Below are 16,705 nucleotides of genomic sequence, written 5' to 3' on the forward strand. Positions count from 1 at the left end.
CAGAAGCCAGGCCACGAACAACCCGGAGGCCGTGTTTAAAGTCAGAAATTTATTCTGGGATAAGAAGGAACTACCAATGGGTTTTTAATATGTATGTTTTCTTGCTGCATTTTTTTCTCTTTTCTTTCCCAAATGTCACTTTCTTAGGCTACTCTGACCACCCGATTTATTTATTTATTTTAGAGACAGATCTTGCCCTGTCACTCAGGCTGAAGTGCATTGTTGCAATGATAGCTCACTGCAGTCTGGACTCCTGGCCTCAAGTGATCCTCCTGCCTTAGCCTCCTGAGTAGCTGGTACTACAGCATGCCCAGCTAATTTTTAACAATTTTTTTTTTTTTTTTTTTTGAGACGAAGTCTTGCTCTGTCGCCCAGGCTGGAGTGCAGTGGCTCACTGCAAGCTCCGCCTCCCGGGTTCACGCCATTCTCCTGCCTCAGCCTCCACAGTAGCCAGGACTACAGGTGCCTGCCACTACGCCTGGCTAATTTCTTGTATTTTTTTTTTTCCAGTAGAGATGGGGTTTCACCATGTTAGCCAGGATGGTTTCAATCTCCTGACCTCGTGATCCACCTGCCTCAGCCTCCCAAAGTGCTGGGATTACAGGCCTGAGCCACCACGTCCGGCCAACAATTTTTTTTATAGACAAGGCCTTGATGTATTACCCAGGCTGGTCTCAAACTCCTGGGCTCAAGCAATCCTTCCACCTCAGCCTCCCAAAGTGCTGGGATTACGGGCATGAGTCACGAGCACCCAGTCCCCACCCTATTTAAAACCACAATTTCCGTTGTATGCCTTGTTCCGCTTCCTCTGCTTTATCTCCTCCTATCACACTTATCACCCTGTAGCGTATGATGTAATACATTCGTTCATCATTCCTTTCCCTCCACTCACATGGAGGCTCAACTAGAACAGGGATTTCTGTGTTTTGGTTCAGGGAGGCATCCTCAGTCCCTAAAATACTGCATGTCATGTAGGAGACCATTGATGGATATTTGTTGGATGACTGAATGAAACCAGGTAGGCAGCCATTCTGTGCTTCACTGCTTTACAGGGGGGAACCGGCAGAAACAGAAACAGCCTCTGAGATGTGATGGTTTTGTTTCCCATGAGCATTGTGGCTGTTTGGGGTTGGTTTGTGGGAGAAAAGAGAAAATAATTTATGGAGAAGCAGGAGGAAGAACAGCCTCTCCCACAACCCCCACCTCAAATGCCTGAACCTAAAGGAGGGAGAGATAACTGAGGGTCCTAGAGCAATGGGCCTACACCAGCTTTGAGTAGGGTCATCAGGGGAGGACACCCCAGGAGCCAGCTGGGGCTGTGCAGACAGAGTGGACTGTGTCCATGGGGAAAGAGCAACAAAGGCACCCTGAGGCCTTGCAGCCGAGGGCAAAGATAGCATAGTGCTGCCTCTTGAGCTCAGACCCAGGGAGAGCGACAACTCACCATGTCAATAAACAAACAATCCATTTAGAGGGGGTTTAAAAAAAGAAAGGAGGGTTTCTGCGGCAAGCCCCAGACTTGAGTTGTGAGGTCTAAGGAAAACTTAAACATAAGATAGGCAGGTGGGAAAACAAGATCTTGGCAGGCATTTTGCACTGCAGCCCTCTCCCTTGTCACTTTCTGGGCCATAAATAGCTTTCACTGCTCACCTAGGGCATTTAGATGGGCCCGATTCTCTTGTATCAGCGTGGAGCTGAATCCACATTGACAATTCCCCCTGTAACCTTTTCCCCTCTGTTTGCAAAGGCTCTTATTGTCTCCCTGGATCCTTGCAGCAATGTTGGGGCCAGGAAGGCACAGGTGACCACACTAGAAAGAGAGCGGAATTGCCCAGGGTCTACCATGAGTCAGCGGCAGCTCCAGGCCTCCCACGTTGCCCCTGGTTCAGAAGGCTGTGAGCTGCTGCTGCAGCCTCATACTTGGATGTCTAGACCAGCCTCAGACTAGGATGCAAGACGAGACCTCGACTATGGTGAGAAAAGGGGTGGCCGCTGGCCTCAGAAAGGTCCAGACATTTTCCCCAAATGTACCTGAGATACTTTTTAGGATAATCCCAAACAGGGTCTTGAGAGCCCATGCTTCATTTGTGTGACAGTTTGAAAACTACAAATTCTTTGACATTCCTCCCATTTCTGTGGTTTCTGTTCTCTCTGGGCCAACCTTAGTTTAAAAAAAAAAAAGCGTTCTGGAGATGTGTTGCAGAACAGTGTGAGTACGCTTAACACGACTAAACCAAACACCTAAAAATGGTTAAGATGACACATTTTATGTATTTCACCACAATTTTCAAAAATTGTGCACCATTCAGGTGCCTGAAGAAATGAATGAAGGAATAAAGGAATGAAGTACTGATACACGCTACAACGTTGGTGAACCTTATTGTACTTATCACCCTGTAGCATATGATTTAATACGTGAATTCATCATTCCTTTCTCTCTACTCAAGTGGAAGCTCAACGACAACAGGGATTTCTGTGTTTTTGTTCAGGAAGGCATCCTCCGTCCCTAAAATACTGCATGTCATGTAGGTGACTATCCATGAATATTTGTTACCTGAATGAATGAAGCCGCGTAGGCAGCTGGTCTGTGCTTCACTGCTTCAGAGCAGGGAAATGGCAGAAACAGAACCAGCCTCTGAGACGTGATGATTTTGTTTCTCATGAGCACTGTGGCTGGTTTGGGGAAAGCATATGTTAAGTGAAAGAAGTCAGTAACAAAAGGCCACATGTTACGTGATTGCATGTATATGAAATATCCAGAATAGGCAAATCTATAGAGACAGAAAAAAAGAAACCATTGGTTTCCAGGGGCTGGAGGAATAGAGAAATGGGGAGTGACTAGTAATGGATATGTGGTTCCCTTTTGAGTGATAAAGAAATATATTCTGAAAGTAGATAGTGGTGATATTTGCACAACTCTGTGACTATACTAAAATGACATACTTTAAAAGGGAGAATTTTATAGTATGTAAATCATATCTTGACAAAGTTATTTTCTGAAAGGCAATGCAGTTTTCACCTTGTACATTAGGTCTCTCACTTTCAGAGTTCTGAGCTGCCAAGTAGAACAACTCTCAATTCTCTGAGGCCACCATGTTGTGATGAAGCCCAAGCCATATGAAGCTACAGGTAGGTGTTCCAGCTGAGAGCCTGACTGATCTCCCAGCCACCAGCCAGCATTAAATGCCAGCCCTGTGAGTGATGCCATCTTCGACATCCAGCCCAGCTGAGCATTTAGTTGGCTAATGTCTCAGTGAAATTTTATGAGAGACTCCAAGCAAGAACTGTCCTGCCAAGTCCTTCCCAAATTCCTGTCCCATGATATCTTGACCAAAATAAGATGGCTACTTGAAACTAAATTGAGAGGTAATCTGTTAAGCAGTAGTAGAGAACCAGAACGCATATAATCCAGTTTATTTCTTTGTCATCCCTTGAGTTCATTCAGTGGAGATGAGGCCAGGGGTGAGGAATGTTAACATTTTCTTCTTCTGAAGGGTTTTTAAATAAATGGACCATTTAGGCTGAGCTCGGTGGCTCACGCCTGTAATACCAACACTTTGGGAGGCCGAGGCGGGTAGATCACTTGAGGTCAGTAGTTCGAGACGAGCCTGGCCAACATGGTGAAACCCTGTCACTACTAAAAATACAAAAATTAGCACATGCCTGTAATCCCAGCTACTCGGGAGGCTAAGGCAGGAGAATCACTTCAACCCAGGAGGTGGAGGTTGCAATGAGCTGAGGTCTCGCCATTGCACTCCAGCCTGGGCAACAGAGTAAGACTCTGTCTCAAAAAACAGATAAATAAATAAATAGATTGACCATTTGTTGATTTATTAATGTATCCTGCCTCCACACAGTCTTTGAGGGAGCTCACAGAGACAGTCAAGAGAGGAAAACAAAAACTGAAATAAGTGAGGAAACGATCCACAAATATCAGAGCAGAAAAGCAATGAAGTTACTCAGAACAGCCCATGGGGGCAGTCATTTTAGCATGGGGCACACAGTGGGTGCTTACAAACTGGCAGCTGTGACGGAGTTGTGGTATGGGCATCCCAGGCCCTTCCCTGGCCTGTCCCAGTGAGGATTCACAGGGCGGGGTCAGGACATGTGCATGGAGGAGTTGTATGTGGTCTTCAAACCTGGACACTTTGCCCCTTTCAAAGGCTGGGAGTGTTGGTTCTGGGCCATTTTGCTCTTCCTATGAATGATCAGAGCCTGCGTTCCTCACTGCATGAGACCTTTCTACCTGGCTCTGCCACCACTGGGATCCTGATGTTTTTCTTTGTTCCTGAACATGACTCTGCTCATCCTGGGTGGCTGAGAACTCGGAGGGTACTCCCCAGGGTTCCTGTTCCATGATCCCTCATTCCCAGGGAGGCAGGACTAGGCTGGTGCTCCTTTTCCCTGCTGGGGAACTTCCCACACTGCATCCAAGTTCCAGGAGAGAGCCCTGAAGAAGGCAGGGAACATCCAACTGCCTCTGTGCCTGGGAGTCTGGACTCCCCATCCATCCTCCTTTGGTGGTTCTGAAGCCTATTGGGGTGAGAGAGGACATGGACCACCCAGCCCACCTGAGTGGGAAGTAGGGGTCTATTAGTTTCTTATGGCTGCTATGACCAATGACCACAAGTGTAGTGGCTTAAAACAACACATGTTTATTCTCTTTCCATTCTGGAGATCAGAGGGATGAAATCAGTTTCACTGGGATGAAATCAAGGTATCGTCAGGGTTGCACTCCCTCCAGAAGCTCTATGGGAGAACTTATTTTCCTGTGCTTGTCCTTTCCAGCTTCTAGAGCTGCATTTCTTGACTGGTGGGAGGCCTTCCTTCATCTTCAAAGCCAGCAGCAGTGTGGCATCTTCAGATTTCATATTGTCTTCTCTCTTCTGTGTCCAGTCTCCTTCCACCTCCCCACTTCCTCCACCTTTTTTTTTTTTTTTTTTTTTTTTTTTTGAGACAGTCTTGTGCTATCGCCCAAGTTGGAATTGCAGTGGTACCATCTCAGCTCACTGCAACCTCTGCCTCCTGGTTCAAGTGATTCTGCTACCCCAACCACCCAAGTAGCTGGGATTATGGGTGCCCGCCACCACATTTGGCTAAATTTTGTAATTTTAGTAGAGATGGGGTTTCACCATGTTAGCCAGGCTAGTCTCGAACTCCTGACCTCATGATCCTCCCACCTCGGCCTCCCAAAGTGCTGGGATTGCAGTTATGAACCACCATGCCTGGGTGCCTCCCTCTTTTAAGGATCCTTATGATTACATTTAGGACCCACCAGATAATCCAGGATCATCTCCCCATTTCAACATCCTTAATTTAATCACGTGTGCAAAGTCTCTTTTGCCAGATAATAACATTCACAGGTTCCGGGCATCAGGACCTGGATAATTTTTAGGACCATTATTTAGCCTATTGTAGGGGGCATCCACATTTATAACTTTCCTGACTGACTGAAAGGGCTTTGAGCCAAACTAGAGCAAACAGCAGGCCTCTGGACAGCTGAGAAAGAAAACAATGGTTTGTTTTAGTTTCGCAAGGAAGGTAAGTGCTGTGTGGATCCCTTCATTGTTGAAGCCAGGGCTGAAGAGGGCGACACCCCCGAGAATTCACAGGTATAGGCTCTTTGCCTCAGTTGTCTTGACAGATTCCTTTCACAGCTGCTGCAAGGTTGTCCACTCCAGCTGCCCGGGACTCCCAGGCTCTGCATGCCTGCCTCCTTCAGGAAGACTGAGGGGTCTGGTGTCTCCAGCAATGCTGCACTGAGCTCGGAAGGCCAATGCTCAGATTGCCTCACATTTGCAGGGTAAACAGGTTTGAAAAACAGCTGCCCATGTCCCATCCAGCTGATGACAGCAGATTTACAAATACTTTTTAAGCAAACTTGCAGCAAAATACACATAACATACGCCGGACATGTTGGCTCACGCCTGTAATCCCAGCACTTTGGGAGGCTGAGGTGGGTGGATCACTAGGTTGGGAGTTCATGACCAGCCTAGCCAAGATGGTGAAACTCCGTCTCTACTAAAAATACAAAAATAGGCCGGGCATGGTGGTGGGCGCCTGTAATCCCAGCTACTCGGGAGGCTGAGGCAGAGAATTGCTTCACCCCAGGAGGCAAAGGTTACAGCGAGCGGAGATCATACCACTGCATTCCAGCCTGGGCGACACACTGAGACTCCGTCTCAAAAAAAAAAAAAAAAGAAGAAGAAGAAGAAAAGGCCAGGTGCAGTGGCTCACATCTGTAATCCCAGCACTTTGGGAGGCTGAGACAGGAGAATTGCTTGAGTACAGGAGTTCGAGACTAGCCTGGACAACATGGTGAGACCTCATCTCTACAAAAATGAAAAAAAATTAAAAAGGGGGGAGGGGAAGGAGAAATGGGTGGATGCTCACTGCTGGCCATGAGAAAGCCCCTAGGAGGCAAATCCGGGGTGTGAAAGCTGCTTGGTTAATGGCAATCCACATCCCTATTCCCTTATTTGGCAAATTCCGGGACCAGCACTGCTTGCAGCCAGAGCCTGGATGTGTCTGTCTAGACCTGGAGCCAGTCTGTCTGGGCTTGCACTCTCATATCAGCTCTTGAATAGTCTGTTCCCATTTCTTCATGCCTGGAGACAGCTCCTTTATAGACTATCTCCATCTGTAAGGCCCCTGCCTACTTTGCAGAGGGGAAGGTAGGGCTGTCAGCTTCCAGAAAGCAGCCGAGAGTTGCTTCTGCATAAATAGGCTGAGCATAAGGACCATGTAAAGAGGTCACCTAACCTGTTTCTCCAGTAACTGACAGATAGCTGTTTCCAGAGAGTGATAAACAGAACTCTAGAGAATTCAAAAGAGCCTTTTCCTTCAAAGGGATAAAGTGTAGCGGATGTCCTCCTGGGCTGAGACTCAGGCGACCTGACTCCAGACTGTGCTGAAGATAGGAAAGTCATTTTCCACCTCTGGGGGACCCCTTTAGGAATAAACATAACCTATAGCACAGAATCGCTAAATCTCATTTGTCCGCATCATTAGCATATGATACTTGTAATAAGCTGTCAACTTTTCTGTCTCTGCTACTAGAATATGGAGTTTTCGGCCAGGCGTGGTGGCTCAAGCCTGTAATCCCAACACTTTGGGAGGCCGAGACGGGCGGATCACAAGGTCAGGAGATCGAGACCATCCTGGCTAACCCAGTGAAATCCCGTCTCTACTAAAAAATATAAAAAACTAGCCAGGCGAGGTGGCGGGCACCTATAGTCCCAGCTACTTGGGAGGCTGAGGCAGGAGAATGGCGTAAACCCAAAAGGCGGAGCTTGCAGTGAGCTGAGATCTGGCCACTGCACTCCAGTTTGGGCGACAGAGTGAGACTCTGTCTCAAAAAAAAAAAAAAAAAAAAAAAAAAAAAACAAGAATATGGAGTTTTCTTCTGAATTTCCAGGGCCTGCTTGAGCTTTCCATGTGTATTAGGGACAACAATAATTGTTATCTAACAGTTATTGCACAATTGCTGTGTATCTAATTCTATGCTACCTACTTCATGTGGATTATTTTTTATAATCAGCACAATAACCAAAGATATAGGTGCCATCATGATCCCTGTCTTTTTAGAGAGGCCAAGTAGTTTGCTGTGGGGCACACAGGTGGTGAAGGGCAGAGCCCAAACACTCTGATTCTGGAGGCTCTTTCTTAGGGATGAGCAACAGGACCTTTCTTAGGAGGCATATCAAGGTGCTCAAAAGAGGATTAAATGTTGTTAAGTGGAAGAAACTGTTCCCCGCATTTGCCTGCCCCCCAACCCCTCACCTGTGAATCCCATTTCAGGATTCAGTTTCCCTCACCCTCAGTAGGACACTGCACTGTCTTGTGGATATTTTTTCTGAATGTCCTTATGGTGTTTTTTCCTCATTCTTACCTTAGTGATCCTGACTTCCTATATGTCATTATGGGCTATTCCAGGATGGGCGTGATGGCTCACACCTGTAATCCCAGTGCTTTGGCAGGCCAAGGTGGGAGGATCACTTGAGGCCAGAGCTCAAAACCAGCCTGGGCAACATAGGGAGATACTCCCATCTGTACAAAAAACTAAAATATTAGCTGGGCATGCTGGTGCATGCTGTAGCTCTAGCTATTCAGGAGGCTGAGGTGGGAGGATCACTTTAGCCCAGAAGACGGAGGTTGGAGTGAGCTATGATTGTATCACTGCACTGAAGCCTGTGTGACAGAGAAAGACCCAGTCTCTAAAATGAAAAAAGGAAAAAGAAAAAACATGTTAGGTTGACTACATATCAAAAAGCCAAGGATCATTCTAAAAGTCTTCCTCAAAGTGACCACATTATATATACATAATATTTGTTAGAGATATATAATATTAGTTGTTCTGCATATGGTTCCACAGGTTAGTGATATATATTAGTTAGGTATATATTTCTATAAAATGAAAGCATATGTTCACAGAATCACTTGTACATGAGAGTTCATTGTTGCTGGAAAAAACCCAAATACACATTGACAGGAAAACTGTATCTACACAGTGGAACCCTACTCAGCAATAAAAAAGACCGAACCTCATAGCTCAGTCTAATCTCAGAGACATTGAGTACATACTGTATGATTCTATCTAGATGACCTTCCAGAACAGACAAAACAAAACTGTCTTGTTTTGAATAGTTGTTCAACCATCTCTGCATCTCAGTTTCTAGCTTGTAAAATGGAGATGTAAACTATATGAGTTTATACACAATTGTGTATAAATATTGTATATTGTGTACTGTAAAATGTCTTGTATATTATAAAATGGAGATGTAAACTAAATACATACATACATACATATATCTAATATATATCACTAACCTTTGGAACCATATGCAGAACAAACATTTTCCTAAAGTAACTTTTGCTCTTTCCTCAATTTGGACTTTTAAAAATGAGATATAATTTTTAATAATACTAAACAAGTTTAGAATTAAATATTATTATTTAATACTAAATAATAATACTAAAATAAATAAATAAGTATTAATAATACTAAACAAGTTATAACATACACTTTGGTGAGCATTGACAAATGTATACATCTATAAAACTATCATCCCAAACAAGATATAAACTTTTCCATCACCTTAGAAAATTACCTTGTGCCTCTTTCTAGTCAATTATTCACACAACCCCTCCTCCCCTCTACAACCATTGTTCTGATTTTTATCACTACAGTTTTTAGTTTTGTCTGTTCTGGAAGGTCATCTAGATAGAATCAAACAGTATGTACTCATTTGTGTTTGGCTCCTTTTGGTAAACCCAGTGTCTCTGAGATTACACTGAGCTATGAGGTTCAGTCTTTTTTATTGCTGAGTAGGGTTCCACTGTGTGGATATATTTTTGCTGTCAGTGTATATTTGGGTTGTTTCCGGCAACAATAAACTCTCATGTACAAGTGATTCCGTGGATATATGCTTTCATTTTTATTCAGTAAATACCTAGGAGTGGAATTGCTGTGTCAGGCTATTTTCTCTGACACTCAGAGGTCCTTTGTATTTCTTAGAAATACTGCTTTATTTTAAAATGTGATTACTTAAAATGGCAAGTTATCACCATAGGGCCTGGAGATTTCCTGGAGCACAAATGCTTGTGAGCCTTTAATTATATTGAAGGGCTCCATTCCAGTACATGAGGCAGTATATTCAGGGCTCTGTTGTAGTTTCATGATAGCTCACAGTAGGCACAGAAAAACAGAACAAAGAAAGAATATGACCTTCACACAGAACTGTATAAAACTTCTCAGAGTATTTATTATTTGAGTTGAGCAATGGAAGACACTAAAATCACCTGGTCAGTATAGTCCTTTGGAGAGAAAACTTGGACAGGACTATAAGGAATCAAAAATAATAGTTTGGGTCTTGGCTAAGCTGTATCCTAGCTGTGTGACCTTATATAAAGTTGTTCAACCATCTCTACATCTCAGTTTCTAGCTTGTAAAATGGAGACGAAATCTTGTGTGATGATGACAGATATTCTCTGTCCCCTGCACAGGGATTCTGTAGGGATGAGGTAAGATAAAGTCTGCCTAAGTCTCACTCTGGATAAACTGTAAAGTGCCATGCAAAATGAGATAGCATCATGTGAAGAGAGGCAAGAACTCATACAGAGCTTGTTTTGTGCTCTGATGACTGGCACTGATTGTCATGAGAACTCAGCTGCCCTTATTTCAGGAACGTTGAACAAGGTCAGACACAGTGACAATAACTCTTTGTGAGCTGCCTGCTGAGCCTGGCTGTCCCTCTCCATTGTATTCATCTCTGCAATGGGGGACTGTTGGGCTCTGGATTCTTTTACATCTGTAGGAGAATCTTTCCCAATAGCACAGATACCTTCCCACCACCACCCCCAAACAATAGGCCCTCAACTCTCTCAGCCCTCACTCATCTTTGTTTACCCAACCTATTCTCAATTTCCCACTGCAGGTGACAAAAAGTTGAATATTTTATGAAAAGTCTGTTTGGGGTAGTTCTAGCGAAAGATGTCACGGATAAACCTTAAATGGATATAGAAGGTAGTGCAGGCAGCATCCTATAATGGCTGTTATTGATTGAGAGTTTATCTCTAAGTGCTAAGGGCTCACAACTACCCTATGAGTTGGGCGCCATGATTAGCCTCAGCTTACAGATGATGAAATGGAAGCAGTTTTATGGGAAGAACTCGGGACTAGGAGTCTTAGAACCTGAGGCTTCCACCATTGTCACTACCTGGGCCTCAGTTTCCTTATCAATAAAATGACAGTGAGGATTATCTTCTTTTAATCTCTGACATCTTTTCTAGCACTGACATCTCGCGAGTCCATGTCTGACTTTGAGTGAGTCATATAGCCTCTCTGAAACCCTTTCCTCATCTGTAAAATGAGAGAACCATCACCACCTTGCTGCTCTTTCCCAAAGTGCCATTGTGACAGTGCCCGGTAGGGAGGGAATTGTGCTGAGATGTTAAGTGTATGTCTCTGTTTTCTCCCCAAGGGACCTGAGCCCATAAAAAATGAAGGGTACCTGTGATAAGCAGAAATCAGGCACTGCCTTAGAGGTTCCCCCATTTGCTCGTTAAGGAGTGAATAAATAACAGAGATTATGAGACATTTTAATATGAGAAAGCCTTGGGGATCATTGTGTTAAATACTTTCTATTTGATACTAGAGAAAACTGATGCCAAAAAGAGAGTGCCTTCCCGGAGGACACTTAGAGGGCAAAGGGAGAGCTGGGGCTACAGCTCTGGCTCACTGACTTCAGGTATTCTGGTCTATCAGTAACACTTTCAAGCTTCTTCTTCTTATTTATTTATTTATTTATTTATTTATTTATTTATTTATTTATTGAGACAAAGTATCCCTCTGTCACTCAGGCTGGAGTACAGCAATGCAATCACAGCTCACTGTAACTTCCAACTCCTGGGCTCAAGCATTCCTCCTACCTTGGCCTCCCAAAGGGCTGGTATACAGGTGTGGGCCACTGTGTCCAGTTGAAGCTTCTTACCCTTCAGACACTGACCCAATGTGAGATCTAAATCTCCAACAGGACACCACAGTGGGGACAATACCTTGGCTTCAAACTTTTGGAAGGCTGAGGGGGGTCATTTTCCATTTGTATCCCTTTTTAGGGACAGTACAGAACATCTGTTATGCTCTGTGAAAGAAAGCACAGTGTGAGCTCCACACCTGCACTGTTGCCCTTCTCTGAGGTTCTTGGATGTGGTGGAAGCCTTTATTCAAGCTTGGCCCTCTCCTAGGAGGCAGCCTGTTTCCTCGAGCGTGACTTTCCAGGCGTGGCTCTGCAGATGAGCCCACGGCAGTGGTACAGCACAGGGAGGGAGGAGTGCTGGCCTGGGATCAAGGGACCTGACCTGCCAAGGACACAGCAGCACTGGTGGCAGAGCAGAGCTGGAAGCCAGCCCTGATTCAACACCAGAAGGCCTCTCCACCTGCCTCTGACTGCTTCACAATTGTACCTATTCCCACACCAGTGCCATGCGTTGAGGGCAGCTGAGAGTGTCTGAGGAGCAGTAAGGGTGAGGGAAGAGCTATTCAAAGGCAGACTTCTGCCTGGACTGTCAACTTTGGTAGGTCTGATCTGAACACTCCCTGGAGATGAACCAGAAGTTGAGAGACAGGGAAGGCTACTGCCACTGTCTAGACTGGCTTAGCCAGTGTAATCAAGGATCATAATCTTGGCTTCTGAGATGCTTCAGAGTTCAAACATTCCTTTTCTGGATTTTTGCAACCCAGATTCATAGACTTCCAGGTGTAAAACAGCCACAGAAGTTATATGCAAAACTTTATGTGTGTCCGTGCAGGGGCTCGTCTCTCTCTTGAAAGGATCCATAATTTTAATCAGGTTTACAAAAAAGAAAATAGCAGCAATTCCTGCGTTAAATATTTCTGAGCAAAGGAGAGAAATGATCTCAGAGGGTTGTAGAAATACCATCTTGAGAATTCTTCAAGGAATAATGAAGTTCTACCGGTTTCCTTTTTCTTCTCAGAAAAATGGGCTTTGTGAAAGATAGGGTGTAAATATTTAAACTTCAACAGTTGTCTGGTAAAAGAACATGCTTTTTTTTTTGAAACAGGGTCTTGCTGTGTTGCCCAGCTTGGTCTCGAACTGCTGGGCTCCAGCGATCCTCCTGCCTCAGCCTCCTGAATAGCTGGGATTACAGCACGCACTCCTGTGCCCAGTTTAGGAATCTACTTTTCATCTGCGTTGTCTCACTGAGCATCCCAAAGGTGATAGTCCACAGAGGCTAAACAGATTTTCTAGGTTGCACAATTTCTAATGACTAATTTCCAGATCTTCTGACATGTGCTAACAATCTTTCAACTCCAATTCTGAGACCTGGGCTCGTCCTCCCGCCGTGGGCTGCAGCTGGCCCTCCTTGTCCTGATTGTGAAGCTGAACCAACTCTTCTCTTACAGAAGAGATACTAAGGAGGGACTGGCCTGCACAGGGTCTTGCTGCTGAGGTGTCTGGAACACTCCTGAGTTAAAAGAGACACTGAACTGCGGCCTGAAGTGCCCAGCACGGCAGTGGCAATTTTTCATTAATATTAAGCAATTATCTCCCATGAACATGGAGAGGGGCTGCTTGTGTCCCTGAGACAGAGATGTCCTCACATGCGTGCTCTGGATGGGCACCTGGGAAGGGAGGGGTGAGAAGGGCCACGGAGCCTGTGTCCTGTGCCTGGGCCTGTCTCAGCTCACATAGCTACTTTTGCCACCTGGAAACAGAACAAGTTTCCTGGCTCCCAGACCACAGAATTTCCCCTCCCACCAAACCACCCCTCTGAAGTGTCTTCCCTAAACTACCTGAGTAAGCCCAACAGTTGGAAGAATGACCCTTGATCTCAACTTCCATGCCACCCCTCTACTTTCCGTGTCATTTGAGGAATGTGAGTAACCTCTGAGGTGCAAGAATATCCCCAGTGGAGAAAAAAAGACAAAATAAGATCATGATTTTAGCTGAAGCCACTTAGTTTTATGAGTAAAAGTGTCCTTTATTTCTAAAACAGTATTCTAGAGCAGATGAGATACATTCACATACTTTAAAAATCTCTATGGAGCGTACCTATGTGCCAAGCACAGTACTACGTGATTAGAATTCAGTGGTGAATGAGGCATTTACAGTCCCTGTCTTTGTGGATTCACAGCCTTGAGAAGAAAGTCTGGAGGAGAAATGGCTGGTCCAAGGTCACACAGTTGCTGGTAAAGACAAGGGCATCCTCCAAAGGTGGATCATCCTCATATTGTCTCCTCTGGCCAGGCTGCAGCAGATGGAGTCATAACCTCCAGATTGTCTGTCTCCATTATGTATTTCCCAAGCCAGAGAACACAATTCCCATCATGGTTGGAAGCTGAAACCAGGTTTGGCTAGGAAGGGCATTTCCTCCCTCAGGCACTGGGCTGGATGCTGGAGCTGGGCGGGGAACGTGAACGACCTGCCTGGTTCCATGAGAACGGTTGTGTCCCTATCCAGGTGTTTCATCCTTGCAAAGGAATGAAGCCCCGAGCCCTGGGCAGGTTTCAGCAGCTCATGGGGAAGCCACCTGACCTTGCTGGCTGGCAGGGCTTCTCTGTCCCTTCCCAGTTGTCAGGCCATTCCCTGCCCCAGGCACCAGGTAAGGACTGCATAGTGAGCAACCGCGCCCGCACTGTCATGCTGAGGCCCAAACATGTGCAAATTCTGCATCTGTACCCTGTCACCAGTTTATTAAAATAATGTTTTAAATGTCTGTATTTTTCTCTACACTATGAGACCCCAGAAGGGATTAAATGTTACTTGCCTTAATCAGAGGAAGGATGTGTGTACTCATACCTCAAATACAGGGGCATGAATGCCCAAAGCTGAGGAGCCATTTCAGATCAACAGTACACTGAGACGTATTAAATGCTTGGTACTAGACCAGATGGTGCAAATGCAAAGATAGATAAATCATGCTTCTCATACACATGAGAGGCAGGTATTCACATGACTACATTACAGTGCGCCAAGATAGAAACAGTGCATTGGGAATGTAGTGATACATTTAAACTTGGGAGAAGAGGAGGTGGAGATAAGAGAAGGCTTCCTGAATGCAACATTGTCACTGCAGCTAGGCCCCAAACATTGAGCAGACATTCCAGGAAGGAAAACTACTAGAGCAAAGTCATGGAGGTCTTACAAAAGGGAAAGACCACCACTGTAGCTTGTAACACTCTGGTACAACCTAGGGGTCTGGTAATTGTGTGTGCTGAGTGCCCTGCCTAGCCTGCTGGGTATTGATGCTGCTGGTCCCTGGATTAATAGAGGCAGTGATGGCCTCCTCCCCAGGCAGCCATCTCCCTCTCCACATCAATCAGGGAACAACTCTCTTGAAGATTTCTTAGGGGTCATCCAACCAACAGCCAGTTGGCTTATGACCAAAGATATGAACAGGGTCCCCTGACACACCAGTGGGTTTTCTTTGAGGAGCACGTTGTCCCCTGGATGCTAGGATGCCTAAAATTACCAAAATATTCTCCATATAACATTCAGTATGTGACACTGCAGGTATGGCTACGTGCATACTTTTGTCCACATGTTCATATATACACATGCATTTAATACACATGCGTTTGTGTTCATAAAGACATCTTAATGTATAGGTATACATGCAAATGCAATTGACCATGTGCACACATGCCCATACCTGCAGTGTTTGCAATATGCAGTATTGATCCAGTACCATATGTACATGCAACCAACCTCTTGTGCCCAGGGTGGGGACAGCTACTGCCCTTTGGTCTTGCTCTGTGCCACTGTCCACTCAAGTTTCTGCTCTCTTTTACGTTTGGTCTCCTTTCCACCTCTCGTCTCATTGCCTTTATTTCAGTCACTGTTTACATCTGACTGTCTTTGAATTCTCTTTTGAAGAGTCCTCTGAAAATGCTGTAGGCTCAAGTGAGACTTTAGGGAGCAGAGGAATTCTTCCTAGATTCACTCCTTTAGTTGTAGCTTTTCCTGTGTGTGGTGGGGGTGGTGGCAGCTACTTCTTCATTCCTGACGTATAGGCAGAATAAAGATGCCTGTTTCCTCACACTCAGGGGAGATGCAATGGAGGGCCATGAAAAGATGGCTTTAAGAGAAGTTCCTGAGATGTGTTCTCTCTCCTTGGCACAGCTAGGTTGGCCTGTCCTTGTCAAGTCACTTGGAACCAGCGTGGTAGGGATCTCTATATTTAAAGTGCATCACCAACCTGAAACTGCCATTCCTGGAAGCAAGCTCTATCTGGTTCTTCTTGTAAAAGAGCCTCTTGTGAGGGGAAAATGAGGAAGATCCACACTGGCTGCCTCAGACAGGGATCTCCACTTGGAAAGTTGCACCAGGAGCTTCTCACCTTCCTCTCCTGAAGGGTAGACCCACAATCCAGGATGGCTCCTTTCCTTCTGCAACCTGTGTGCCTCCCTGGCTCCCATGAACTCTAAAGCTGGTATTTAAGATATTTAAGAGGAAGACATAATACAAAGGATTATTCCTAATTCTGAAAATTAACTCTTTAAATCCAGTGACTTTATCCACTGTTTAGTGAATTAAATGTGCGTGTGTGTGTCTGTTACCCACTGTTTACTGGATAAAGAGTGTGTGTGTGTGTGTGTGTGTGTGTGTGTGTGTGTGTGTGTGTGTGTTGGGGGGTAATCTAGTATGTCTTTACTTAAAAATATTAGGTTCCCATGACTTTTATAGATGTAAAGATGAACTTCAGGTATACTTTTTATAATGGAATAATTTGCTTGAGCTGAAGAACCACAACTGTTGCTACTGTTTTATGGTGCCAGATTGTGAGTTAGTTCAGAGACAAGAATATCTAAGTGCATTTGTTTCCTCACAGTCCCAATGCCACTGAGTTGCTTCTTTCAGAAGATTAGGAAAAGTGGCATATTTTATTTTATATTTCTTTAACTGCTGGTGAAAGCGTCATTCTTCTCACCACTTGAAGATCTATAATCTGTGTTTTGTCTAACATGCATATTATATATAAATTTGATATATATTTGAGTGGGAACCTTTTTTTTTTTTGAGATGAAGTTTCACTCTTGTTGCCTAGGCTGGAATGCAATGGCGCTAATTTTTATTTTTAGTAGAGACGGGATTTCTCCATTTGGTCAGGCTGGTCTTGAACTCCTAGCCTCAGGTGATCCACCTGCCTCAGACTCCCAAAGTGCTGGGATTACAGGTGTGAG

At 44.9% G+C, this 16,705-nt stretch overlaps 1 long non-coding RNA gene across 2 annotated transcripts; it reads left to right on the top strand.

Moving 5' to 3' along the window:
• Positions 1–860: 860 nt before the first annotated feature.
• Positions 861–14,221, top strand: LOC111550321. 2 transcript variants are annotated; one of them, XR_002734003.2, is made up of 4 exons: positions 861–1,018; positions 1,777–1,973; positions 3,047–3,129; positions 13,657–14,221. It is a non-coding gene; the product is annotated as an uncharacterized LOC111550321 (long non-coding RNA). The 2 variants fall into 2 exon arrangements; XR_002734002.1 differs by lacking the exon at positions 13,657–14,221 and having other exon boundaries at positions 3,047–3,560.
• The last annotated feature ends 2,484 nt before the right edge of the window (positions 14,222–16,705 follow it).

This window comes from Piliocolobus tephrosceles, chromosome 14 (genome assembly GCF_002776525.5).
Source record: "Piliocolobus tephrosceles isolate RC106 chromosome 14, ASM277652v3, whole genome shotgun sequence".
Classification (NCBI taxonomy): Eukaryota; Metazoa; Chordata; class Mammalia; order Primates; family Cercopithecidae; genus Piliocolobus; species Piliocolobus tephrosceles.